This window comes from Ambystoma mexicanum, chromosome 2q, assembly GCF_040938575.1.
Source record: "Ambystoma mexicanum isolate Mex_15411 chromosome 2q, UKY_AmexF1_1, whole genome shotgun sequence".
NCBI lineage: Eukaryota > Metazoa > Chordata > Amphibia > Caudata > Ambystomatidae > Ambystoma > Ambystoma mexicanum.
Window position 1 is genome coordinate 815,441,869 of NC_090924.1, and position 26,960 is coordinate 815,468,828.

A 26,960-nucleotide genomic window follows, 5' to 3' on the forward strand; every position below is an offset into this window, starting at 1 on the left:
TGTAAGTTTGTACACACATATCAATCTATGTACATTTGGTTTACCCTGAGCACACATCCACTATGCGTTTAAACAGGAATCGAGACTCAGGATAAAGCTTTCATTTTATAGGCAATCAATTTAAATCAGAACATCCCTGCCTAACTTAGTCTCTCTGTTTTTTATTCATGTAACTTAAACACCTACCCTCTACCAGAAATAAAAGTAACCATCATAACAGGTTACTTGACACACTTGCATCTAAACTACTTGCATTTTGAATGGGCATCTTAAAAATAAGAAAATGACTGGCAATGAATAACCCTTTCCCCCATGCAATAGGTTAGCACCAATAACAGAACTCAGCTTGGTGATATACCCAGGAATAATTACACTATTTTGCTAGGTACGCACACAGTGAGATGTCATTTTGTCCACCTTACACTGAGAAAGAGTGAGGGGATCTCCTTGTATATGCACCATTATACATATTCTATCAAATCTAAAATTCCAGAAGAACATACACTTCTGAAATACTGGCAAATTTCCCAGAATGTAGAGTCAATTTATATACCCCCTCAATACTTCCATAGATAATAGGGGTTGTGATTTAATCTATTGCCCTGTAGAACATAGCTCCACTCTGAATGATTTCTTCTTGGCTTTATACTTACATAGGAGTTTCTTTTGGCTGTCTTACAAACAGGTGGGCTCCACCTTAAGGACTGGTTCAATTATCCCCCCGTAGGAACAGTTGGGCATCAGTAGGAAAGCTGTCCACTTTCCTTCACAGCCCGGTTTTACTTCTTACTGTGTTTGAGCCTGTCTGATGTCTTTCCGACTGAAGAAGCCTGGGACTTTAACTCCAGTTAGGCCTCTCTTGCAGTGTAATGCTAGTAATCCAAAATGGGTCCAAAAGGAAATCAATCTATTCCATTCTTCTTTCTGTTGTCGCCAAATTCTTCTTTTTCTCCTTCTTCCAATCATTCAGTGAGTGAGTAAGTGTGTCTCCCCAGAATCATTGGGTTTGGCATGTATAGAGCAGAAACTTCCCCATTTTGAAGAGTGTATAATTTCTCTAATCTAATTGATCAATCTATGTGATTAGACAGTGTTGTAAAAGTGAAATCACACTAAACCATGCTCTACCTGCTTATTGGGCATATTAATGAGGAGGGCAGTCTGATGGGAGTAACTTCCAGCACCAGTTTCTTTCCCATTTGATGTGATGTCATCTTAAGAGATTTCTGCATTAAACAATTGAAACATTTTAAAACATCTTTTTTCTCACAGGTAATCCTGTTTTTAATTGGTTAATCAGATTGCTCTCACTCAGGCAAATTAAATGATGCAATGTTCCTCTCAACACGACTTATTGCGGATGAGTGGCACATTTTAACTTTTATACTCACTAATACTTTTACACAAATATTGTTTTTTCATCTCAAAGTAGTAAGCTCACCAGCACGGATGCTAAGATATATGACTAACTGGCATCTGCCGTTTCTGCATGTATATTTCCACATTAGCCTAATTAACATACCAACATATATCCCAAAAATTGTGTTACATCCATCTGACAAAATAGCTCTCTACAAGCGTTCCTTCAAGTGTTATAAAGAAAATATGATTACATGTGCAACTTTTAAATAGGGCATTTTTCTCTCTTATTTACAAAATATTACATGATAGCCCCAGTTCCCGGCCTAACACAGCCAAATGATAACAATTCCTTGTGAAAGCCAGAGTGCTGGGCCCTTTATGACAATGGCAACAGGTTTGGGTAATTTCTTTAAAGTACATATCTGGAAGGGCTTTATTACGACTCTGCCCCCTGAATGGTTACTTTGAATCTTGACATGTCCCAGGTATTCTTCTGGAAGCAGCTGGGCTGATTAGAGGATGGAGGAGGAACTGATGTAGAGCACCTTTCAGACCATATTTAAAGATTTTAGCTTAGGCTCAAACATAGATGGGAGATTTTAATAAGAACCATTCATGTTTATTGCCTGCAAAGCCGGGTCCCAGAACAAAAGCAAGTATCACCGTTTTACACTCTGCCCTCTGGGCATGAGTATCATTTCCTTCTCTCAGAGCAAAACACCCCCTCAGACCTGTTGGTGTGTTGTGGGGGCTGGGAAGACAGCAATTACAACTTGCTCTCCAGGCCCAAAGCTGCTGTTGTATTTGCAAATTCTGCCTTCAATCATCACCTTAAAAAGAACAACATAATAACTTTTTCTTTGCAATCAAACTCCTGTCAAAGGTTTTACATTTTTGATTCCCTGTATGTTTCATTGCACAAAGATATGTTATAATCCTATAAAGTCAAACTTATACAATGCAGGCCTCATTTTCCTTTAGTTTTATGTAAAACGCTGTGCTTTTCATCCCAATTTGAACTGTCCTCCTTTAATAAAAGCTTGCTGGATTTTTTTCTATTAACAAAATGATTTATGTTAGTCTTGTCAGTTTATTTGGACATATATTCTTGCTGTTGATAATGATGATAATGATGTGTTATTTATATAGCGCCTTAATCCAAAGTGCTTTACAGAGCACACATTTACATACAATATCACCCAACCGAAATTGGTACTCATTTATCGGCCTCGGAAGGATGAAAGGCTGAGTTGGCCTTGCCTGGGTTCCAACCTGCGACCTGCAGATCACGCACAGATCGCAGCAGCGATTGTGCTGCAAACCTTGCATGTGTCATTTTTCTACTGCTATGTGCAGGCTCAGCTCACAAGTTTGTTTTTAAAATGGCGCTTTTCTTTCTTTGCATTCTTTCCTTTGGTATAGGTTTCCCTACATGTAGAAGTTCATCCCAGCTAGGGAATCCCAAAGGCCAAATCAAGAAGTGAGCTAGAGCACATAAAACCTCACTGAGCCTGTGAATGTTTTGAAAGACACCTTCCTGATGCAGATATCCCAGAACTTTGTTTATTAGAATAGGAACTGGAAATTGGACTCAGGACACTAGGTCCTCCTAGCATAGCCATTCACTCGATTGTAGTTATAACACCTTCTTGCCACAGTTGTCTTACAATCTCTCTTTTGGATTTGGTTCCACGTCAAAAATGAAGTCATCCACCCACTTCCCTCAGAAATTAAATTAAGGTGATAAAGCACCGCTTTGTATTATATGTTCTGTTGCATTTACACTGGGGCGCTAGGCACAAGTGTTGAAGTTACCTGACTTTCAGAAAAGTTACCTATAACAGAATGGTTGTGATGTTCAAATTGTCTTACTGTTAAGTCTCTTCACTATTAATCAGTAGGGTGGGCAAATTAGTTTGTAAAATGTGTACCACCCGAATTTTGGTGGTTCAAGAACCATGAACCGTTACAACTCTTCAGGAAATAGTTCCATTCCCCGACAGGGCCCTATAATATGCCCTACTGCCCTATTGGGAGCTGACAGACCATTGCCGTTACACTGGAAATAAAAAAAAAGAGTTGTATAGAAAGTATAAACTGTTCTTTTGTTGCTGCGGGCGAGGTGGGAGGCCATATGGAGAAGTGTAGAGGTGAGAAGAGCTCTCCCCCTATCAAAAGTTGCAAGTGAAATTCTATGGATCAGCAAAAATTTGGATTGGTAACCCACACAATTTGAGGGCCACTTTGGGGGTAGAATGCACACGTCTGTTAATCAGCAAGGTGTCAACACAGGTGTGAAGAGAGTGCATGTGAACAGCTTTATGTAGTCATTACATACTTACCGTAAGAACAATGGGCAAGCCCAGTCCTCCTATTTCTGTTTGTCTAATAATCTGCCAGCCACAAACATAGGGTTCAAGCAGGGTAGCGTCCCAAATGTTTGCACCATCTTACATTCAAATAATTTCTGTCCCTAATGTTTTGTCCTTGGCCAGAAAAGTATTCACCAAATGGGCTGTCCTTACTCCTGTGGGTAATGTTGTAAGAATGTTTTTATGTCCTGAGTCAAGAGTAAAACAGTTTGAAGCTAAGAGAAGCAAAGCAATGATGGTACTGATGGAACACGTGTGCAGTGAGGTAAGGAAATGTTCCAAGGAGAGCAGTTAGACCTGAAATAAGATGGGCCAGTTTATGTGCTGATACACTTGATTAATATGATACTATTGATGAACTCCTTGTTGTGAAGAACAAAATACAGCTTAACATACAGTCTGCCGCCAGAGACATGAATGTATGCCTAATTGAGTAAAACATTTTGGCGAAAAGGTAAACTTGTTGCTGTGGGGGTGTGGACAGGCAGAGCGCTGCATCCACTGCCCCTGCTACCCCAGATGTGATCATCGATCCACCCTGAGAGACAGCTCCACTGACGGAATATCCTGTGGAGCCTATGAGCCCATAAGTGAAGATGGACAGAGGTTGAGCACACTGCCAACAACCATGAGGTGGAGTAAAGCCTTTGAGCTAGTTGTGGGAGCTGCATCTAGCCATTGAGCCCATCTAGGGAACAACCACTAAGGGCGAAGGGACCCACCAAAGCCTTTGAGCCAAACTCCTGAACTCTTAGACGCTTTTCAACATCTGTGCTCTGGCCCTGCTGCTATCGGGCTACACCACGGGGCAGAGGTACAGGGAGTGCTTGGGAATATCATGAGATAGTGCCAGTGCTCATTGATAAAATGTCAGTGTGCATCCATAGAACATCACCACAGAGTGACGAAGAACATCGTCAGTGAGTGACAAATTAACACTGCAAACAAGTTGTACATATGAAGTGTCGGTGGGAAACAAACAAAAAGGGCCAGTCATCATTCCTAGAGGAAAAGGGATTAACTGTGAGTATAGTGCCATAAGGGTAGGTTTGCACTTGCCCATATCAGAGACCTCATGCTCTTTGAAAAAATTCAGCCATGAAAGAGGCACACTGATGCTATAAAAGAATATAGTGCCAGAGTGTAAGAGGATCACACTGCAAGGCTGCAGAGAAGCGCTATACTCTCAAGCCACACTATAAATGGATTGACCTCACGCCTAATGCTGTTCCGTGTGTCATAACTACACTGTGAGCATAGACATATGTTTAACACTCCCACTCATAAAGTGATTTGGGCGTGACGATCTGCATCATGCCAAAAAAGAGAGCTTGTCCCACTGTGGCCAGCCCCAGCATCATTCAAATAGGTGCAGCTCTCCGAATCATCCGTTCAGCCGCAGTAATGCCGTAATTTAGAGCGAGTCCATCAAGCTAATGTGGTAGGGTTAGCCTTCAGCCACAGTTTAGCTGAAAGCCTCCGTACAATCATAGTCAGTATTATGACATGGAACTTAAGTATCCAGCTGTACGCAGAGGGTATTATCCAGGACAATAAAGCATGAGTGGATTTTGAGGCATTTGCGTGGCACCATGGGTATAGCAGCTGCACTCTTCGGAGAGTTAAAAGACTATTTATGGAGTGGCACTAGGATGAAGAGAGCCAAGTACTGGAATTATACTCGCACAAAGAAAATCCTTGGTATAATGTAGAGGCACCAGGGTGAAAATACCTACAGTGTTGAACTATATTTATCTCTGTAATGGCCGGCTGTTAGCCGAGTAAATTCAACATGTTGGACTTTCATCACAAATATGTGAATTTGAACATGACCAAATTGAGATAACCAGACATGTCAGCATTGCTATGCATATGCAGAATTTTGGTCTCCAGCCACTGCATGTTTAGATCAACACTAAAGTTAACAAGTTCAAAGATGCAATTAATTATTGATACATGGATGCCACAAGTGAAATAGTAAATTGTAAGCACAAAAGTGAAAATGTTTTATGGCTGTGAAAAGATTTGCACAAAACACATTGGCTAATCTCCTAGAAGCACACATGTTTTCGGTCTAAACGTGTTAGCTGTAGAATAATTCTAATTTCACACAAGTGAACAATTCAGCATAAGCACAAAGCTTCAACCATTCACAGGTTGCAGGCATACATGCGTTGTCAGCAGAAAGGTGTGATCATTTTCACAGCACAAAGGTGCAGATTATTCATTGTAAACAGTAATCCAATAGTGTTTAAAGTGATGTGTCAATGGCCTGTGACAAAGTCCCATGCCTAACCTTGGAGACAAACAGTGGGGTCTTCCACGGGGGCTGCCCCGAGCGAGTGGAAGCCGGACACGTAGGAGTGTAAGGGGGATCCCCAGATCATCCCATTTGGGTCCCTGCACTAAAGCAAGGTGCATTCACAGAAGCATATGTACACCCACCGACACCAATTCCCGTCATGGGGATAGTGTTAAATACAAAGCCCTTAAAGACACTCCTAATCGTAGTATTAATACTCCAAGAGATCCACTCTAGCTACCAAGCGAGACCCAAACACCCAGCAAAGGAATTAATGACTTTCTTTTTAAGGGATTAAGGTTGAAACATTCTGTATTCATCGTTGATTGGGGAAACATTTCTTTTTTCGGCACCGTTGCTGAGAAAAATATTTCCTAGCCTGGATGTACCGCAGCAGACCAAGGGACTCGCATGGATACAACGTTGCCCTCAACGCACATAAATAATTAAATAACACTAATGTGTTTATCCACACAAAGGACAAAAAAAAACATTGTTCTCTAGCTACGCTATCATTGTGTGAATTACCAAGTTGCAAGTTTTCCTGCAACAGAAGAGTTGTATTCAAACCGAACAGCTTCCAATGGTTATCAAGGGTTTTTCCTGACTTCTAAATTATATGCTGGGAAAACAGTGATACCCAGTTCAGATCACTCAATATCAGCAGGGCTCCAAAGGAGTGTTTGCCGAGTGTTTGGCATTTTAGAGGAATCCCGTTTTTGCTGCTGTGGCAAGGACATTCAGGGAAAGTCTGTCTACACTTTCCATTAACTTTGCAAAACCTTCAAAACCTCCACACCAGATGAGGAGCATTGCATAGTGTTTGCAGATTATTTGGCATTATAGAGCAATCCCGTTTTTGCTGCTGCTGCTGCTGCTGTGCAAGGAAAGTCAGGGAACGTCTGTCTACACTTTCTATTATCTTTGCAAGTGCAAAAGCAGAATTCAACTTGTGAGCAAACCAGGAACGCCAAGCCAAAGACCATTTCCTCTTTCCACAGTAATACTGGCAACTTTGGTTAAGCAGATGGGTGGCAGATCTAAGAACCTTGGCAGTGGTCATGACCATATTCCCCCCGAATCCCCAAGGCTCCTCCTAAACTATGTTCACCTCTCCCTGGTTTGTGTGGATGATCCAACCTAGGAGCATGGATATTTTCAATGGGTTCCCAAGTTCTGTCTTGAGGTCTATAGACCTTCCAATCCACTAAGTAAAACAATTTCTGGCAAACCACCTTGGAATCCAAGATCGCTTTGGCTTCGCACTCCAGCTGATCACTTTCCATGTCCACGGGAGCACCTTGAATTCAAGGATTTGGGAAAACTGGTTTTAACAGAGAGACATGAAAGACCAGGTGTATCTTCATATGCATGGGAAGAGCCAATTTCATGGCCACCGGATTGATGACCGCTTAAATTATAAATGGACCCAAAAATCTTGGATGAAATTTCTGAAATCCCTTCAAGGCTAGATTTCTTGAGGCTAACCATACAGTGTCCCCCACCTGATACACTGGAGTATAGATGCGATGGCGATCTGCAAACTTCTTCTAAGCATCTTTTGCCACAGTTAGTTTCCACCTGGGCCTTGGCTACGGCCTTGGAAATATATTTGTGCAGTGATTTAACTGCAGGAATCTCCTAGGGTTTTGGCGGATCGTAAACTGAGGTCCGTGGATGTCGGCCATTCAAAGTGTAGAAGGGGCTGGGACCGGTATATGAGTGCACCGAATTGTTGTAGGCATACTCTGCTACCCACAAAACATCCAACCACGAATTATTGGTCTGATGGAGCATGCATCTCAGATATTGTTGCAATGTCTGATTTGTGCGTTCCGTCTGCGCATGAGTCTGTGGGTGGTGGCTGGTGGACAATCTAACTTCAATCTTGGCCAACTTGCAACATTTCCTCCAGAACCTCGAGATGAATTGGCTTCCACAGTCAGATATCACAGCTGATGGAAACCCATGACATTTCACAATATTTTCTAAAAAGGTCTTTGCTAGGACCGGTGCCGAAAGAAGCCCTTTTACGGCCACAAAATGAGCCATCTTGGAAAATAGATCTACCACCACTAGGATGGTGTTGAACCCTTCACACAGTCGTAAGTCTGTGATGAAATCCACAGAGATGGTATGTGATGGGGTAGACAGCACCGCCAATGGTTGGAGAAGACCTGCAGGTTTCTTTTTCTGAGCCTTATTTTGCACACAAATTCCACATGTTTGGATGAATTGTACCACATCTTTGCGCCAAGTTGGCCACAAGTAATCCCTTTTGATTTTTTCCACTGTCTTGAACACCCCTGGGCGACCTTCTATTAAGGAACCATGGTAATTGACAATCACTTGAGAGTGCAATTGTGCCGTTTGCAAATAGTCGTCCTTGGTAATACAGCAAGCCGTCTTGAATACAACAGTCAGTCTTTCCTTCCACCCATTCCTGCTGTTCTGCCGACGTCATGCAGCTCTTCACTTCTTCTTTAAGATTTTCAAGGAATGAACTTTGAGTTTCAACAAACCCAACACTTTTTCTCCTGGAATGATGTCCACAGGATTTGGGATTACATAAGCATCTTCACCTTTCCCAATACGAGACAAGGCGTCAGCCTTACCATTGTGTACTCCTGGGTGAAATGTAATCAGAAAGTCATACTCAGAGATGAAAAGGGCCCACCGCAACTGTCGTGAGGATTGAGCCCTGGCTGAATGGAGGTAGTGCAAATTTCAGTGATTTGTAAAGATTGTAACAGTGTGTCAAGCTCCCAGCAGATAATGTCTCCATTCCTTAAGGGCGCTCTTTATGGCCAACAGCTCCTTTTCAGTTGCTGTGTAATTAGGCTCGGCTTCTGACATTTCTTTTTACCAAAAGGCCACCGGGTGTAGCTCCTTAGTGTCTGGATTGCGTTGGGACAAGACTGTGCCTATTGCCACGCTGCATGCATCCGTCTCCACCACGAAAGGTAGATCCGGTCTAGGGTGCTGTAGAACTGGGGCTGTAGTAAACTTGTTCTTTAAACTCTGGAAAGCCTCTTCCGCCTCACTGGTCCATTCAAATTTCTTGTTTTTTCTGAGCAGGGACGTGATGGGGTGGACCAATTGAGAGAAGTCAGATACGGATCACTGATAAAAGTTTGCGAACCCCAAGAAACTTTGGACACCCTTCACTGAAGTTGGGGCGTCAGTGAGTATGGCATCCACCTTTCGGTTATCCAGCTTCACTCCTTGAGGGGATAAGATAAACCCCAGGAATTCCACTTCTGTGACCTGCAAAGAGCATTTTTACAAGTTGACATATAAAGAATATACCCTCAATCTCTTGAGAACGGAACGTACATGACTCGCATGCTCCTGAAGGTTTGCAGAAAAACATTAAATATCATCGATGTACACCACCGCACAAACGTCCAGCAGTTCATGTAGGATATCGTTCATGAAACATTGGAAGGCCGCTGGAGTTTTACACAGCCCAAAGGGCATCGCTTGATACTCAAATAGGCCATATATGGTTCTGAAGGCAGTTTTCCACTCATCTCCTTTCTGGATGTGAATCAAATGGTAAGCTCCTCTGAGGTCTAATTTGGTAAAAAATCTATGCCTGCTTTACTTGGTCCAACAGGACTGGGATGAGGGGAAGTGGATACCGATTCTTTAAAGTAATTTGATTCAATGCTCGGTAGTCTATGCATGTTCTTAGGTCCCCCTCCTTCTTTAGCATGAAGAAGAAGGGCGAGGCCGCAGGGGACTTCGACGGTCTTATGAAACCATTAGCCAATTGCTTATCTAGATATGCCTTGAGATGGACATTCTCCTGCTCAGTCAATGCATATATTCGGCTACACAGGATTTGAGCCCCAGGGACAAGATCGATTTGGCAGTTGTAAGGCCGATGTGGGGGTAATGCTTCTGCTTGCTCTTTTTCAAACACGTCCTGAAATTCCTGGTATTCCTGCGGAAGCACGCCAATCAAATTTAGAGTCGATTCCACAGGTGCATGGTGCAGGTTCTTGTTTCACCGTCTCACTGGTATCTTCATACTTCTGAGCAAAGGTCAGTGTTCTGGACCACCAGTCAATAGTCTGGTTATGCTTTTCCAGCCAAGGCATTCCCATTATCTGAAACTGCAGAGCACAGATCAGGTCGAAGGAGATCCTCTCTCTGTGGCCATCCTGAGCAAGCAAGGTAAGATCGTCAGTACACTACATTACAGGACCCGACACTAAGGGAGTACCATCCACAGCAACAACTTTCTCTGCAGCTGACTTATTAATCATGGGAAAACCCATCTTGCTAGCCAGGTTGAAATCCATATAGTTACCAATCGCCCCACTATCTATGTAGGCCTGTAAGGCATGCATTCGAGAGGTTTGCTGGTGACAGATTAAGATTATGAGAACCACAAAATGTGAGGTCGTAGAAACCTTTTCCGTGCTCGACAAGCTGATCTCTAAACTTGTCGGGCGCTGGAGTTTTCCGGAATCTGGTCTTCTTGTTTAGTGTTAACTCCCCCCAAAGGTTTTCGAGGGGGTTTTACTGGGCAATCCTTGAGAAAATGGCCAGCCTTTCCACAGTATAAACATAGTTGCTGTAGCCGCCTCTTATCTCTCTCAGCCTGAGAGATTGGCCCTCAACACCTCCCAGCTGCACTGGTTCTGGATGATTTTCTGCTCCGGATCTCGTTGGGTTGTCCTTAGGGCTAACATAGTAGGTTCTGTTCTCCGAGCGTGCATGGTCCGCTCGACGGTCCTGCAAAAGATGATCCAGTTGAATGGTCAGGTCAATGTATTCAGCAATACCCTCCGGTGGATTTATCACCTGTGCCAAGACATCTTTCAGCTCACTACGTAAGCCACGATAAAATAAGGTTGTCCTTTTCTCGGCAGGCCAATTTGTCTCCGCTACCAATCATTTAAGGGTAGCCACATAAGCTAATAGATCCTGTTTTCCTTGTCGTAATGACAACAATTCGTTATCCAGAGCCTGTCCTTGAATATGACGGGCAAAGAGCTTCTCCAACTCTCTCTGGAAGCTTTGGAAATTCTGTAAAATCAGCTCATCTCGATTAACCAGGGGAATAGACCAATATGCAGCGTAACCTCCCAACACAAAGGCAACCTTAGACTGGTCTGTGGGAAACCTCCAGGTCTACAAAGAAAGTGCAATCTGCATTGGTTCATAAACACTGCGAATCTCTTTGTGTCTCTTCGGGTCTTCCAAAAACTGTTCGGGAGGTGCCAGCGGAATACTACCAGGTACCACAACTTGGACTGTATCCGGGGACATCACTGGAACTGGGGCTGTGGGGTTGCCAACCGGAAGAGGAACTTGACCTGCTTGAACTTGTAGAAATTGCCATTCCAACACTTCTGTTCGGTCTCGGGTTTACTACTAACTCTCTCCGCAGTGCGCTTGTCTCGGAACGAGTTGAATGGACTTCCGCCCGCAACTCATCCAGCAACTGTGCCAACTGATCTACCTCTGGGGTTGCCATAGCCCCCAGGCAGAGTAGTTTCCGTAAGGCTTCGCGTTCTGCAACACTTACATTATCTAGGCGGGAGCGTGCAGCTCTAACCACTGGTGCCTTTGACTACTTCTTGAGATGTGCCTCCCAAATGATTGATACTGCAACAATAAAGGCTCTAATTACTAATTGATGGAGTTTTCTTAAATGTCCTCTACTCTCCAAACTAGTTTGTTGTATTTTCCTACAGTGAAGAACTTGGAATATGGTAGTCTATATTCTCACCTGGTGCTTTGATTTTGTAAAGCTCTCCATCCTGCTTGGTAACGGGGCGCTTGTCCTGAAGAATGATATGTTGGATGGAGAGAAGGAACACTTGTGAAGAAGTTGGAACAGTGGATACTTAAAAAGGGGAAAAAGTCTCTCACAGAAGAAAGTTCCTTATATTGTTCAGTGTGCGGTAAAAGGTAGTCTTTTTTATTTGTGGAGGTAGTTGTATACTACTAGAACGGCACTAACAGACAGCGAGGGAGAAAAGAACGCTGAGGTAACTTCTTAGATATGTTGGCGAAGGATGAATACTTTTGAACTGCAAGTGACAGCTACGTTTGGTTCCACAATACACTTAATGGCAATTGCGAGGGGCTGAAGAGATGGTCATGCATAGCTGTGTGAGGAATATTTTTTGAGCTGTGGCTCGTGAAGTTGTAGAGCATAAATACCCTCCAGTGGAGGAATCGCGGAACAAAGTTTGTAACAAAAAACAACTTCCCTCCAGTAACTCGGGAATTTAACGTAGAACTAAAGCAACATAGGCGTGCAAATATCCACTTCTGCGTACCTTGTTATACTTCTCACCAAAGGATTCCGAAGGCTGAGTTTTCATCACTTCATAGAAGTTGCTGCTCTTACAGCGTGGCGAGTTGATGGCTTCTGACGCTCCAGTTGAGGTGCGGAGAACTGAATGGGGAAACAATTGTAAAGGTGACTAAAATACTGGGAAAAGAGAAGCAAGGAAGAGGAGGGGACTGAAGGGGCAATGGCAAGGACTGCTGACAGGGAAAACCAGGGCAACTGTGAATCTTGGAATTACGGAGAGTTAGTCAGATACAGAGGGCAGTGTTGCACTGCTTGAGGCTCCCCAATGGGCGGGGCTTATGAGGAGAGCCTGACTCGAGGCATAGAACGCTACAGAGAAGAAACTGGCTACCAACTGGGTGGCCATTTTAGGTACGCAGGAACGACCTTGAATTTCATTGGGAAAGTTCAAAAGCAGAATTCAACTTGTGAGCAAACCAGGAACGCCAAGCCATAGACCATTTCTTCTTTACACAGTAATACTGGATCCATTGGTTAAGCAGATGGGTGGCAGGTCCAAGAACCTTGGCAGTGGTCAGGACATTATATATGTTGTGAACATTTATGTAAACTATTGTAAAATGTTGTTTTTTCGAAATTATTGCATTAAAATGTTTTGGATTAAAATATTGCATTATTGGTTGTGATTGTGTTTTTTATGTACTCCTATAAAATTACAATTATTTATATGTGTGAAAATAGAAATATAAGTCTTGTGACAGCCTCCACATCACCCCTTAAAGCCATCCATCACCTTCAATTTTAATAAGAACCTTTGAAAACGAGTCCAATTAAAAATCCCAAATTAAAAAAAAACATTTATAGAGCATTAAAGTATAGTATCATTTAGAAAAATACCTTGTAAAAGTTCTTGTACTTATACTAAGAATAGTTTCATGTACTTCTTCAATGTTTTTTGGGTGTCATTACGAAAATCACCAGAAATTGAGGAAGCATTTAAAAGTAGATGTACATGTTATTAATATTAAAACAGTATATTTGTTTGACTTTTAATTTAATTTATTTATGGTGATACATTTAAATGCTTTTAATTAATAAAAACAGTTTATAGTGTTAATATGTTTTGTACAGCATTAAGTACAATTACAAACTATATTATGTGTGGTGTTGCTTTTTTATGTTAATGGATTGGGTTTTCTAAGTTGGTATTAAATGTATACTATTTTGTAAAAAAAAGATTTAGTTTGACTAAATATGTACTTTTTAAAAGCATGCCTTAATTGATGATATGTTAATGTTTTCAGATGAGTAGCAACATTTGCTTTTCTGACTGCAATTATTGTTCCACATTTTAAGCAGCCTAAAAAAGAATAAGCATACTGAGGATCAATAATTGGAAAATTTGGAAATTACACACAATCACCAACTTGATATGTTTTAGGAACTTTAGAAGGTCGAGATTAATTTTCTTTAGTTACACTTTCTATATGTTTTCTTTTAGTATTTGCTTTTTGTGTTGAACTAGCTACAGTGTAACTGGGTATTTTTATGGAAGTTTATTTGGTAGTTTGATTTTTATAAACATTTCTAAAATATATTTGCTCATGTTTATTTCAGATATGTGTTTCACATATGTGCTAACATTACTGAATTTCCTAAATTATATTTGTTTAGGGTTACCCATTTTAAATTTTGATTTGCAGATGGTGCAAATTACTTCAGTTTTCCATTTTGCACATCATGTGGCACAGGAGTTTCAAAGTAGTCCCAAATCCAAGATGTTAATATGCCAAATGGAATTGTTTCAGAGGTAGTTATATTTTTGGGATGTTGCTTTTTGTTTTACTAGTAGTAGCACTTGAAATACTGTGACTTCTGTCAGTTCTACAAATATGTACTTGCTATCTGTTCAGTTGTTGAAGTTTGTGATGTAATTAATAAAGGAGTAGTAGTAATAGATAAATTATGTTTTTTTGTTTTGTGTGCCACGCTAGTTCGATTTTTTAAAATACTACTACTTAAAAATTATGAAGATTTTATAGGATTTGTTCTTGGGACATTAAGTTAAATCCGAAGTTTTATTTTTAGAAATAGAAGTAGTAGAAGTTATAAGATATTTTTTGGGGGTTCAGTAAAAGTAGTTTGCACCATTGAAATAGTACTAGTAGTGGTAGTAATACTAAGCAATGTATTATCTTTTTGGATTTTTGCACTTTCAACTGTTTGAAATGTAGTATGTTTATAATTAGGTGAGGTACGTTTTGTTTTGTGTGGTGCAAAAGCACTTTCCATTATTAAAGCAGTGCTAGAACTAGTAATAGGCACTGAAGGTTCCACATATTATTTGATAGGAGACTTTTGTACTGTTGAAATCCATTTTGATTTATTTTGAGTGACAGTTCAAGGGATTCACAGTAAAAAGGCAAAACAAGGAGCCTGCCTCAATCAAAGTAGTACGTAAAGACCCAACAGATTCCCACACCACTTAATATCACCCGCATTTAATGTGGCGCGATGACAATACAAACAGTGACGTGTACAGTGAAGATGATATTCAGGTGAACAGCGAATAACTGAAGTCAAAAGAGTAGGCTGTCAGACATGCAAAACTATGGAGGATGACAATGCTAAAGCAGGAAGGTAAGAGCAGCTGTGGTATTTTAAAGGGATAAGCAAGAAGCAGGTAAATAAGGAGAAAAAGGTAAAAGAGGAAATGAGCATCAAGGTCTCTGGCAAGGCAGGTAGAGGTATGGGCATATCTTCATGGCCTCCAGGTTAGCGTTATGCAGGATGGATACATCAGAATGAGGCTCGGATGCGCTGTGGCAACTCACTATGCCTGGGGTTGCCTCAGAACTCACCAATAAAAAATGACAAAAGAAGTTAAAAAAAGGAGTGTACTCAGGCAAGAACTAATGCAGATTTATTCAGGGCCATGACGCAGCATGGACAGCTATATTCAAATAGATTACGCAACAGAACTGCATGAAAAGGCGCTGTCAAAGAAACACCTCTAAATCAAAGACTTTTATAATAATCGAGTTGATTAACATTAGTAACTTTGTAACATGAAAGAATCTATCCACACTGAGCTGATTGGTACTGGCACACCAGACCCTTATAGAAAAACATACATTATGTTATGTAATTGGATCCACAACCCTTGCCACACCGCCCACAATTAAAATATGTGATGTCACAATCCAGCCCCCATTTCCCACATCATAATGACAATTCATTGAAAAATGTTGAGATGACCAGCAGAGCTTTATTCATCTGCCCAGGTCATCTAATCTAAGTTCTTGTGAGAAACGCTCACTACCACGACACTGCCAGAGTCTTGAATCACGGAAGTACTGTCCTACAAATGTTGCATATTTAAGAACTCTTCTTCCCAGGCAAAATGTGCTAAAGGGCAATTTGAAACCGCTGTGGTTCTCTTGACTCCATCTAAAAATCAGGTTTTGCAAACATTATTTTGAATTATTAAATGGTTATGCTCTCCATGCCTGCTGGCAGGACCCGTGAGTTCCAATATGTGACCTTGTGTAGGTTTAGTTGTACTTACATGTGCCACTCCATTTCTATTATATGTAAATTACTTTTATTTTGGGTTTGACTTAAGTAACGATTAAAAGTAGCTCCCTCCCCTCTTACAGTGCTACTCTCGCAATTGATACATGTGCACCTTTTCACAGCGCAGAACTTGCATTTTGATTACATTGCCATGGGAAAGGACATGGCACATTCAACTGCACATGCATGGAAATGCTTGAGAGGTCCCTGGAGCCTGTACAGTAATTCCAACCTGAAGTGGAGACAGATGGAATTTAGCATTCTCTGCCTGCTGTCCTCAAATGCATCAGAAGCCACTGAGGATACAGGCACCACTGCAGAGGTAAGTGCCAGATGGGGCACATCACAGCTGGTGAAATAATAGTATCAATGACTACAGAATTTCACTGAAGAGGAAATACTGGCAGAAATTCATGTTTGTACAGAGGTGTGATGAGGGGTAGCTACAGGGAAGCTATCAGGTGTTCTGCTTCTATAAGCAAGTTCACAAGTAGCTTCCCCAAAACCCTGCATGTTATATTTCATGAAGCCCTACTCTGCGAGAACAGATACTGGTTACCAAAAGTGATAGGTTATATATCAGACATTGGCAGTCCCACAAGCAGGTAAGTCATTATACTACCCTATTGTGGAGACCTAATGGCACAGTTCATGTACTGCGCTTACTCTGCTACTGCATCATTTTCTGTTTTATTTTGACTGCAATATCCCCTCTTTCTGCTTATCTATAGAGCCCATGGAAGGTGGAGTTTATGTGTCATTTTGAATCTCAAACTGATTGTGAAATGAAGCTTCATGAACAGAGAATTTTGGGTCCTTTTCCTCTTCTTCACAAGATTTGAATGTCGTACGACCTGTTCTTAAGTAATAGTTTATGCAAAAAGTAACATTTGATGCTTAAGTTTGGGATTCAGGATTTTCTGTGCCTACAGTAATCACTGTAAATGACCTTTTTATGTGTATTTAAATTTTAAATATTTCAATGTAGTTAACTTGCTTACAATATACTATTCTTGGGAGAATAGTATACCTAAGGGAACGAAGGTTGTTGCATCAGAAGTCCAACAAGTGCTAAACAAGTGCTAAAATGGTTAGTAGATGCACTTCCCGAGATTTTATCTAACCAATGAGAGCTAACCTTACTATCTTGGAACTGCTGAGGCTTTGCCCATCTCTTATCTCCGGAGGGCTCAACAAAGTTACTGGATAAATATAGCTGTTTCTGCTTATAAGAGACTTGGGCCATTGATCCCATAATACGGGATGGCTATGTGCTATTTCACTCAGCAGCGAAAAGGGGAGAAAAAGGCAGGCCCTGTGGTGGACTGACCATAGGAGTGGCCAACGCATCAGGCTCCAGACAGATCGACTGCAACTTTGAAAGTAATATGATAGCAGTTGAAGTTATCCCTGACTGTAAGAACCCTAAGGGCTCTTCTTTGCCGGTGAGCTTATTTAACCCACCTGGGCCGAAGTTAAGCGAAAAATTGCAGGACTCTCTCCAGGAGCTATTGGCCAGGTGGCTGTTCATATCTAGCGACACAGGAATAATCGTTGTTGGTGACTTTAATTGCCATATGTCAGGGTATGGGAGCAAAACACAGAACCCTAGATTAAAAGACATGGGAGTTAAGGCGCATAATAAAAAAAGATCCTGAGGGTGGAGCATGGGAATATTTGTTTGAGTCATGGCACATGGAAATGCTTAATGGCAGAACAATTCGTGATTATCCTGGGCGCCATACATGGTCTAATGCGAAATCATATAGTACATTGGACTATGTATTTGTATGCCTTAGGATCCAGCTACAGGTGATGGATATGACAGTGATCTCCAATGAATGGAGCGATCATGCTGCCTTGAAATGTGAGATCAATATTCCCAGAGAGCAGCATGTCCCCAACAACATAGGTATGGTAAAAACCAATAAAATGGGTAATAGGATTTCTTGGTCGGATAAAAATATCTCCCTTGCAACTGCGGCCTTGGGGGTGGCAGATTATAGCAAGCTACCTAACTTTAACGAGCTGTCAATTGACTGTATAGAGGACTGGGTCCAGGCGTTTGCAGATAAGCACGCAGCGTTACCAGTGGGGTCAATGTTAAGCTCTGAGGGGAAAAAATTGCCCTATGATAAAAGGATCAGAGATATGAAAAGGACCCTCAGAGCTGAGCTAAGAAAGATAAGGCCCTTGGGGAGAGATATTATGCAAAAGTGAGAGGGATCAAAAATAGATATAGAGCGGCCATTAAAGCAATAAGAAGAGCTGACAAATTACTGGCCTGGCAAAGAATGGTGAAGACCACATGTGAAGGGAAAACACGAAACATCTGGTCCCTCCTGGGTGAGGCGAGGGGTCCGCAAAATGGGGCATTAATTAACCCCATCGAAACCAGAGTCAGGACAAAGTTTCTGGAAACTCGGAATGAGGAAGACGATAAACCTACAGAATTGGACAGTCCTCCTTTAGTAGCTCCGTTCGATATATCTTACGAAGTCATCCTGAATAAAATTAAAGAGATAAAACTGTCACGAGCGCCTGGACCTATGGACTGTCCAATATTGTTATCAAATCGTATCCCGAGTTTTGGGCCAGCTTACTTAGCATACTATTTGAGAAAATCTTTGAATCTGGCAAAATACCTCGCTCATGGCAAACGGCAATATTAATACCTGTGTTTAAAAAGGGAAACCAACTTGATCCTAGTAACTACAGGTTGGTCTCAATGCTAGATGCCATGGGGAAGATATTTGCCTCACTCTTGTTAAAAGAGCTACAATTATGGGCAGAGGGCTTGGGAGTACTGTCTAAATTTCAAAGTGGGTTTACACAGGGATATTCCACCTCCCACAACATTATGATTATGGATATCCTACGAGCTAGAGCACTCAGAGGAGGGGCTGCGCCACTATATGCTTTATATATAGACTTTTCAGCGGCCTTTGATTCTATCCCCAGAAACTGCTTGTGGTGGAAATTGAGTCTAATGGGCTGTCCGAAAGGTCTAATATATTATTTAAGACTCCTACATCAAAATAATTCAGTGAAACTGAAATTAGATCAAGAAGGCCATACTACTGCCAATGTCATACAAAATAGGGGAGTAAAGCAAGACTGTGTGTCACAGCACCTTTAATTTATAACCTTTACGTGCATGACATCCCTGAAGCAATATCTGCTGTAAGCAACTGCCCCCCTAAAATTGGTAAAGCCCTCTGCCCTGTATTAGCGTATGCCGACGATCTGGTGATTTTTGACTATACCATTAGTGGGATACATAGATCAGCGGCTGCACTATGGGAATATGCTGAGGTGAATGGCCTCAGCATCAATCTAGGGAAAACCAAGGTGATGAGATACATTAACAAGAGAGCATCTCGTGTACTACTCAAGGTAGGCCTGGTGAATATTTCCTATGTCCCCAATTATCATTATCTGGGCATAGATTTCAAAGTCACTGGTGACTATGTGGCTTGTAAGCAAGTGCGCACAATTAGAGCGGAACAACTGCCTTGTTTTACAAGTTCACTGTCAAACAGTGCGGATTTACATTGTGGGGTATTCGGCAGCTGTATATCCAAGCTTTTTCTCCGGCTATAATATATGGGCTGGAGGCCCTACTGGAGATCGATTTAGGGTGGTTGCAGGTGATTGAAGGTAGATCCTAGCGCAGTATCCTTGGCCTACCTCCCTGCATTCCTATGGCTATAATCAGGCTAGAATTGGGCCTGATCTCGCTAAAGGCACTAGTATTGAAGAAGCAAGCTTCACTATATTTAAAAATGACTCGTGGTACTAGCAATGGACTATTAACAGAAGTGCATCAGGAAATGGCCAGGGAGAATTCGATCTGTACAATTACTGACCAGATGTCCAAATTGTACCATGAAATAGGATGGCAATCTAGGGAGGGGGGATATTCAGAAAAAGCTCAAAGGGCTCTGTGCGGACATATTGAGTTCTGGGATTGGATTGAGAACTTTGAACATTTGAGGAGCCTGAGCAGCTACACATTCGTGCAACTAAGACTGTACGAGTTTAAGAAATCACAGAGATATTGGAGCATCTGTCCATCAGCCAGACTTAGACAGTTTATCTTGTTACTTAGATTGGAACAACTCCCCACGTTGATGGTCACGGGAAGAAAAGCCAAGGTTGATGTCACATTGCGAATATGCCGCTTGTGCAAAGTTCAAGATCAGTTGGAAACGGCAAAGCATCTTTTGACTGAATGTCTTAAAATGGCTAGCACAACCAAACCCCTGCTTGATAGTTATGCCCACGATAAAGAGTATATCAAGGACGACCTTTTCTGGCACCACTGTGTCAATTCTAATAGCATGTGTCTGTTGACAGCCTTATATACCATCTGGCTGAGGGTGGATGTTAGCTTGGGCATAACACTTTAAGCATTTGAAGCATTTGAATTGAGTAAGTAACTGCATCCTAATATTGTATAGATATGTGTGTGATATATCTGAACTACGAAGATGATTTTTAAATTATATATGTTTTATTTATTTTTTGATATGACTTTCTTTGTATATATATTTGTATTATGATATACTAATGTGTTATTTGTTTCTTATTTATATCTTGTGCAAAGTTTATAAACTAAACTATATCACAATAAATAAATAAATATTCTTGGGAGAATATGCACCCCACCTATTCACTACCAATTGAATCCTTCGCTGCCATTCAATTTTCTACTTGCAGACACTTACAGCGTACACTTTTGGGAAGGCTCCTATAATACAGTGAAATTGTAACATTGGAGGCAAATCAGAGGTTTTCTGTGACAGTGTTTACAGCTGCTGCTGTGTGGGGGGAACCACACCCACATCTCATATGTCTTCCTAATGCCTGTTCTCTTTCACTTTTCACCTGCTCAGATTAACAGACAAGACGTATTCAAAATAAGCAGACATCCTCCCTATAAAACCTTGTAAGAAACCTGCACAGGCTCTTCTGCTGGGCCTCTAAGAATGTGTAGGACTTGGCAACCATTACAATTCCGATCGCTTCAATTGACTAAAGGATGCACGATGTACAAGAGAAGCTTGGGGGTTTCAAGTGTGAGATGAAGCAGTTTGCTGTCAAGACCGAGTTTCATCCCTGGAACACAGAGTGGAAGGTTTGGAACATCTTCAGAACAGAATCTTCGATCGTGAACCTGTTAACACTGAATTAGAAAATTGCGGTAAAAATAATAACATTTGCTTCTTAGGAATGACGAAAATATGGGTTTGGGCTCCGCACCAGAAGGTTTGTCCTCTCTACACAATCCCAACAATCAACCTGAAAAGAGCAGGTACAAGTTGAGAGCCTCAATGAAAACATGAATTCCTTGCCGAGTTTCATATCTGGGATCAGAGTTTCATGTACAGATGACACAAGAGTCTGCATGTTACAGTTACTCTGGCTTTATTCACAGCTCTGCTTCGTGGGATATTTCTTAAGGTGTTATTAGGCAATGCCATATTCTACTCTTCTGAATGTGCTTTAGTCTGGACATTCATTCAGGAGTCCGAGGCAAATACACCTTTTTACGGCAGGTATTGATCTTCATGACTATCCACGTTTATCAATGTATAGCATGCTCAGTACACATCGATCCCAACGTGGGTCCCAGAATTACCTTTGCTTACGCAGTAAATATTATGTCTTGTTGATTTCTTTGAATTGGTTTTGTCACAACTATTTATGATGGGAATATGTTCAATACATTTATCATCCTTTGCATGAATAACTATTGTCTTTTGTTTCCAAAATAAGGATGGATTTATGATACTGAATAGGCAAGAGGTGATGAATTAGTTCAGTGGTATCCTTGCAAGTTTGACCCTTCTTTAGCCTCACAGCTGCAGATGGATGACCCTATGTTTCCATATTTCCACTTTGCCAGCAGTATGAACACAAGCTTTGATTTTGGGAGATCGTAAGTGCAGTTGCCCAAGCTACTAGGCAAAGCTTCAACTCGAGGAGATCTTAGTGTGTCTCAGTCTTTGGGTAGGGTCCTTCTTCCATAAATCGGCAAGCCAATAGCACAGACCTTCACATTTCTGAGGCAGTTAGGAGCCTGCACTAAAGCATTGTTCCTACTCAAACTGTGGCCACTCACTCAATCAATGATGGCAGCAATATACATCTTTCACTGACTTCTTAACAGGCAAAGGATCAGGGTGTGGATTAACTCCACACATTTGTCAGACTGATAAAACGTTATCTTGGATAACTGCTTTTGAAAATGTCAACATCCCTACCCCAAACTTACTAAACACAATAATTGGAACAATACTGCACTCTAACCTGGATTTTAGGAGGGGTAGGGCTCATAGGTTAACATCTGAACTGTGCACCATGAAATGGATTAAGACAAAAGAGACACCACTTATCTAGGTGGCTCCAGAAAGTCAGGCAAAGTTGCTTACCTGCAGAATTAATTGTTACAAAGTATAACCCCCTTCTCAAAAAAACATAGGACCAGTAAAGGTGTACCTCAGGATTTGTGTTGCTGTCGTGCCATGGGGTTAATGCTCAATAGACATATACCTTGAACAAGCAAGATAGAACCAACATGAATGCTACAACAGGGTTACATATTAGGACGTTGGACCTTATAGCAATCCATAACAATCAACATGACAGGTAATCAAGATTTTCTAAACCTGTTAGTGTAGGAACGTCTTGACTGTATTAAAGATTCAGTAGCTAAAATTATGACTTTATTTCTCTTTATTTCACAGCTCGAGCAGCAAGTTTAAGTTCATGAGAAAAAAAACATGTCTCCCAGCTTTCTTGGGTAAAATAGTATTTTACAGAAACAATCTGAACAGATGATCCTTTTTTAAAGTAGAATTTAAAACAATCCCCAAATCTATCCTCCTACTATTTCTCTGACATGAAGCAATTAATCCATGAAACTGGCAAAAGAAATTGTAACTCAGCAAAATTTCAGAACACATTGCTAATCCCCCTGGAGAGCAAGACCCTCAATTCAGGGCCAATTCAAAGAATGTTATCAATGCAATCGCTCATGAACATTTCCCACCCACACCTCAGGAGTATAACATGGGTACAACACAACAGACCCACACAAGTGATAAAACATTAAGACGCACACGATAAGTCATAAACCAACGCATACAAAGAAGAATAAGCCACTCTTCGGAGACCCCTCCACTCACATATAGCTGTGGGGTGGGACAATGCTAGTTTCATTGTCTGAATGAAAACTTTCCAACACTAACAAGTTAAATAAATCTCCATTTAATGTCAAGATGGGAGGCGAGCATCATGCTTGTTCAAAAGCTTACTTACCAATTACATTGCTGGTTGGAAAATGGGCTTGAGATAGACATCTTTAAAAACAGAGTTCCCAAACCAATCGCCGGCTTTCATATTCTCGAGGCATACAGTCACCTAAAAAAGACTTCAGGGCGTGTCTGGTCCAGTAAAGTAAGTGCCAAAGCTAGACATGTCAATCCACGCTGGAGACGGAGTCTAGCAGATCCACCATGCAAGCCTGGGAGACGAGACCAGTTATGATTTTTTTACACTGCAAAATGCTAGTGCCCACCGCCTGTCCTGTGCCGATGCTTCATAGCGTGCTCATAAAAATGCATACCCTGCGCTATTTAGGACAGTTGGGGTGACATGCTAGCCTGTGTGACAACACATGGAATGACATCATAGGCCACCTCAACATATGTATTTTTAAACTGCTGTTGGCAAAATCATTACAATGTGTATATAATGATACACATCTTTCACCTCAATGTATGTTTGCAAAAACTGCTATTAGCGCAATGCATTATAATGTAAATGCACCACTTTAATTATCTAAGCTTTGCATAGTGAGAAAAAGTATTAAAATGGCTGCACACGTTTACAAAGTGCCATGATGCACAATGATAATGGACAGAAAACCGTAATAGAAATGTATGATGGCATTCCCGGATAGCCTCCTCACAGCAAAAAAGGAGGAAGTAGGCAAGATTCCTGTAACAAGCTGCCAGGCCATCTGAGCAGGAAGATACGTCTAAACTTTACTGAGACCGCATGAGGTAAATAGGAGACGATATGAAATGTCATCCTTTAAAATACTGCGTACACCCGTGGAAATTAAGTTTGGTATTTTTAATCTTACAAGTCGCCATTTTGACATCCGATTAAATATATAAGCAAGAGCAAGAAAGGTGGGGGGACAGGCAACATTTTTTTCAGATGGTGTGAGCCCTGCTGCTTGAAGGCCAGAGAGCAGGGGTTTGGAGAGAGAAGATAAGGTCAGGAAGTTCTTGACCACCAGGAAGGAAGGTGTTATCCTTGCGCTTTCCCTATAGCGTTAGTAAGGATGGCACTTGCTAAACTGCATTTAGATGGGCGCGAGGCATATTGCTAAGGGCAGACAATATGTGCTTTTAAATTGTTTGCATTTAACTGAGAAAACATTTTGTTTTTCCAACCACATTTATTATATCTTATGTGATTTTTCTGTTATTAGGGATGACTTTGAACTTCGGCCTAACTGCTCTTATAATTGCTTTTATGATGCATGCGGATGCTTGGGGAAAATTCTGCATACATTAAACTCCATTATGTACTCTTTTATGCTGTGTAATTTATAAATGCAACATTCTGAACTGTCATCTGAGGCAAGGGGGACCTGTGTTCACTATTTTTTCCTGGCATTTTGTTAAGTCGTGCCGAGGATGCTCTGTTTCTGATGCACCATGCAGAACACTAGCATAGGTAAATGCCAGGTCTTTAGGCATCAATGGGGACATGATTTCAACAGCTACAAATCACAGTCCTTCACGGATGGAGATGTAAACCCACGGTACATACCTATTTGGATAGGATCACGTTAGATGGAATAAATCCCTTAGAGATGACAGCTGTTTCTATTCTTAATCTCACAGCCCAGTCATGGTAGACTGATCGGGCAGTGATTGTAACACATGTTGACTGACACATTTAAAGATCAAAACATTTTTTATAACAATGTACACATTTAAAGATGTTAACACCTGCAATGCATTGCGTGTTCATTGTACTTGTGTTCCCTAAGTGTTTTATTAGCAAACGTCAGAACATAGATTCTTATATAGTGTCCTCGATTTCCCATGTCAATATACACATTGAACATTGTAGTGTTTGACATCCACTCCAGCAGGGGAGTTGCTAGGTCTGGAAAAGACCCGGGGCTAAGCTGATGTCGGAACTGTTGGGACTGGGGGCTAGCTAATCTTTTGGCTGTAGCTCCTGAGATCCTATCCAGGGCTACAACCAAAAGATCAGGGGCTATAGCCCCCTTAGCCCCCCCTAGCAACGCCCCTGCACTCCAGAATGGCTCCCTTCACTCCCACTCTTGCAATATGCCTTTTGCCGGCCTAGCTGATGTCAAATAGGACCATAGGCTTGCAGCTAAGCCCGCATTCCTCACACTGACATTTTTTATGAACCTGCAGTGTTAATGGAAGCTGTGGGGAGGATCCACTACTCCACTGTGTATTCTCCATAACTGTAAATCACTAAAATAATGTTTTGTTGAATTCTGCTCTATTCCATCACCCAGGTAATCATTAAGAAATCCAATTAGTGATTTTCAATAAACAATGCTTTACTATTTGTATCTTTGATATTGCAGTTTCTTCACCAATTTAAACCAGAGTTCTCCCCAGAAGGTGACAAAGGTTTATGTTAAGCCATGTATTCATACTATTGTAGTGAGTCTATGTTAAGCCATCTATTCCATATGTATTTTGGTCCATGCTAGGTCTGCATCAACTTTAAGTGACCATATTGAGATACAAATAATTAGAAGGATCCATGCTCACTAATATATCTCATAGGTTAAGGTGAGAGAATGTTTCTCTTTCAAGGGTTTTGATTTCGTTAGTACATACTCCTTCATTCCCCCCAGCCCCCTCCAAAACACAAGTATGTCACCTTTCTCTCTTTCTGGTACACTGACACCTACACGTTGCAATCATTACAAACCATCAATTATGGTTTTGCCACTGAGCAAAGGTCTGTACTGATGAGGGGATTCAAACATGTTGGACTAGCTTATTAAGGACTCTTGTGCAAAAGCAGTGTGTACAAAAACTATACTGTATGGCTGCATTGCATCATTAATGTAATTGCATCACTGTTCTGTGACCCTTTGTATATATGGTGTGCTGTTATATGGTGTGTTGTGGTCATCGAAAATATGAATCGCTGATGTTTTAAATACCCAATAATTCATTTGTTTGCCAATTGGTACAGAAACCAATTTACTGGATATTGAATTAACTGAAAAACAGCAACGTTGTTTTGATTTTTTCACTCCTCCTTGAATTATCCTTGTAAGTACTCTGCTGACAAGATTATGTTGAGTTGTGCCTAGGACACACTGGGCCTGGTACACTGTGCAGAGCACTGGCATTGGTAGATGGCTGGTCCTTAGGTATCGATGTGGATAGGATTACCATAGCTATAACTCACAGTCTGTCCCGGACGGAGGTGTATAGGCATGGTACTCCCCTATCTGGATAGGATTACGTCAGGTGACACACCCCCTAGGGAGGTGACAGTTAAGATTATTTTGACTCTCATAACCCAGTCATGGTAGACAGACCAGGCAGTTATTTTTTCTAAAAAGATTTTTTACGAGAGATTACAATGTGGACACATAAAATGACTGACCAGCAAATACAGCTTTCTATTCATTCTAGGATTGCCATATTTGATTGGCTCAGATCATCAAATTGTGAACAACTCAATACACACTTCACTGTCGCCATAGCACAATTAGGAATATTACCAGCAGAAATGCTGTTTACTTACCTGAAAACTCCAGCCAATAGAACCAATAATGTATATAGCACGCTGCTGATAAGAAGAGACTTAGACACTATCCAATTCCACCCAAATTGTCACTAACTTATTTAAATCATGCAAACTAGTTTGGATGTAATTGAGTTTACCCACACACATATGTCAGGCATGGACCTTTAGCTACACAAAAGATGGGCTAAGAATTCTAGCATCACTTCCATCCAAACCGTGGAGGTCG

At 41.2% G+C, this 26,960-nt stretch overlaps 1 long non-coding RNA gene across 2 annotated transcripts in view; it reads left to right on the plus strand.

Annotated features, from left to right (window-relative positions):
* The window catches only part of LOC138569760 (uncharacterized), a 74,069-nt gene extending 48,615 nt beyond the window's left edge, over nucleotides 1–25,454 (plus strand). Inside the window, exons 3-4 of one of the 2 annotated variants that reach the window (XR_011303321.1) lie at nucleotides 16,015–16,214; nucleotides 20,791–25,454. This is a non-coding gene — a long non-coding RNA (uncharacterized lncRNA). The remainder of the gene's footprint in view (nucleotides 1–16,014; nucleotides 16,215–20,790) is intronic. The other variant, XR_011303322.1, reaches the window with a different exon arrangement.
* Nucleotides 25,455–26,960: the final 1,506 nt, after the last annotated feature.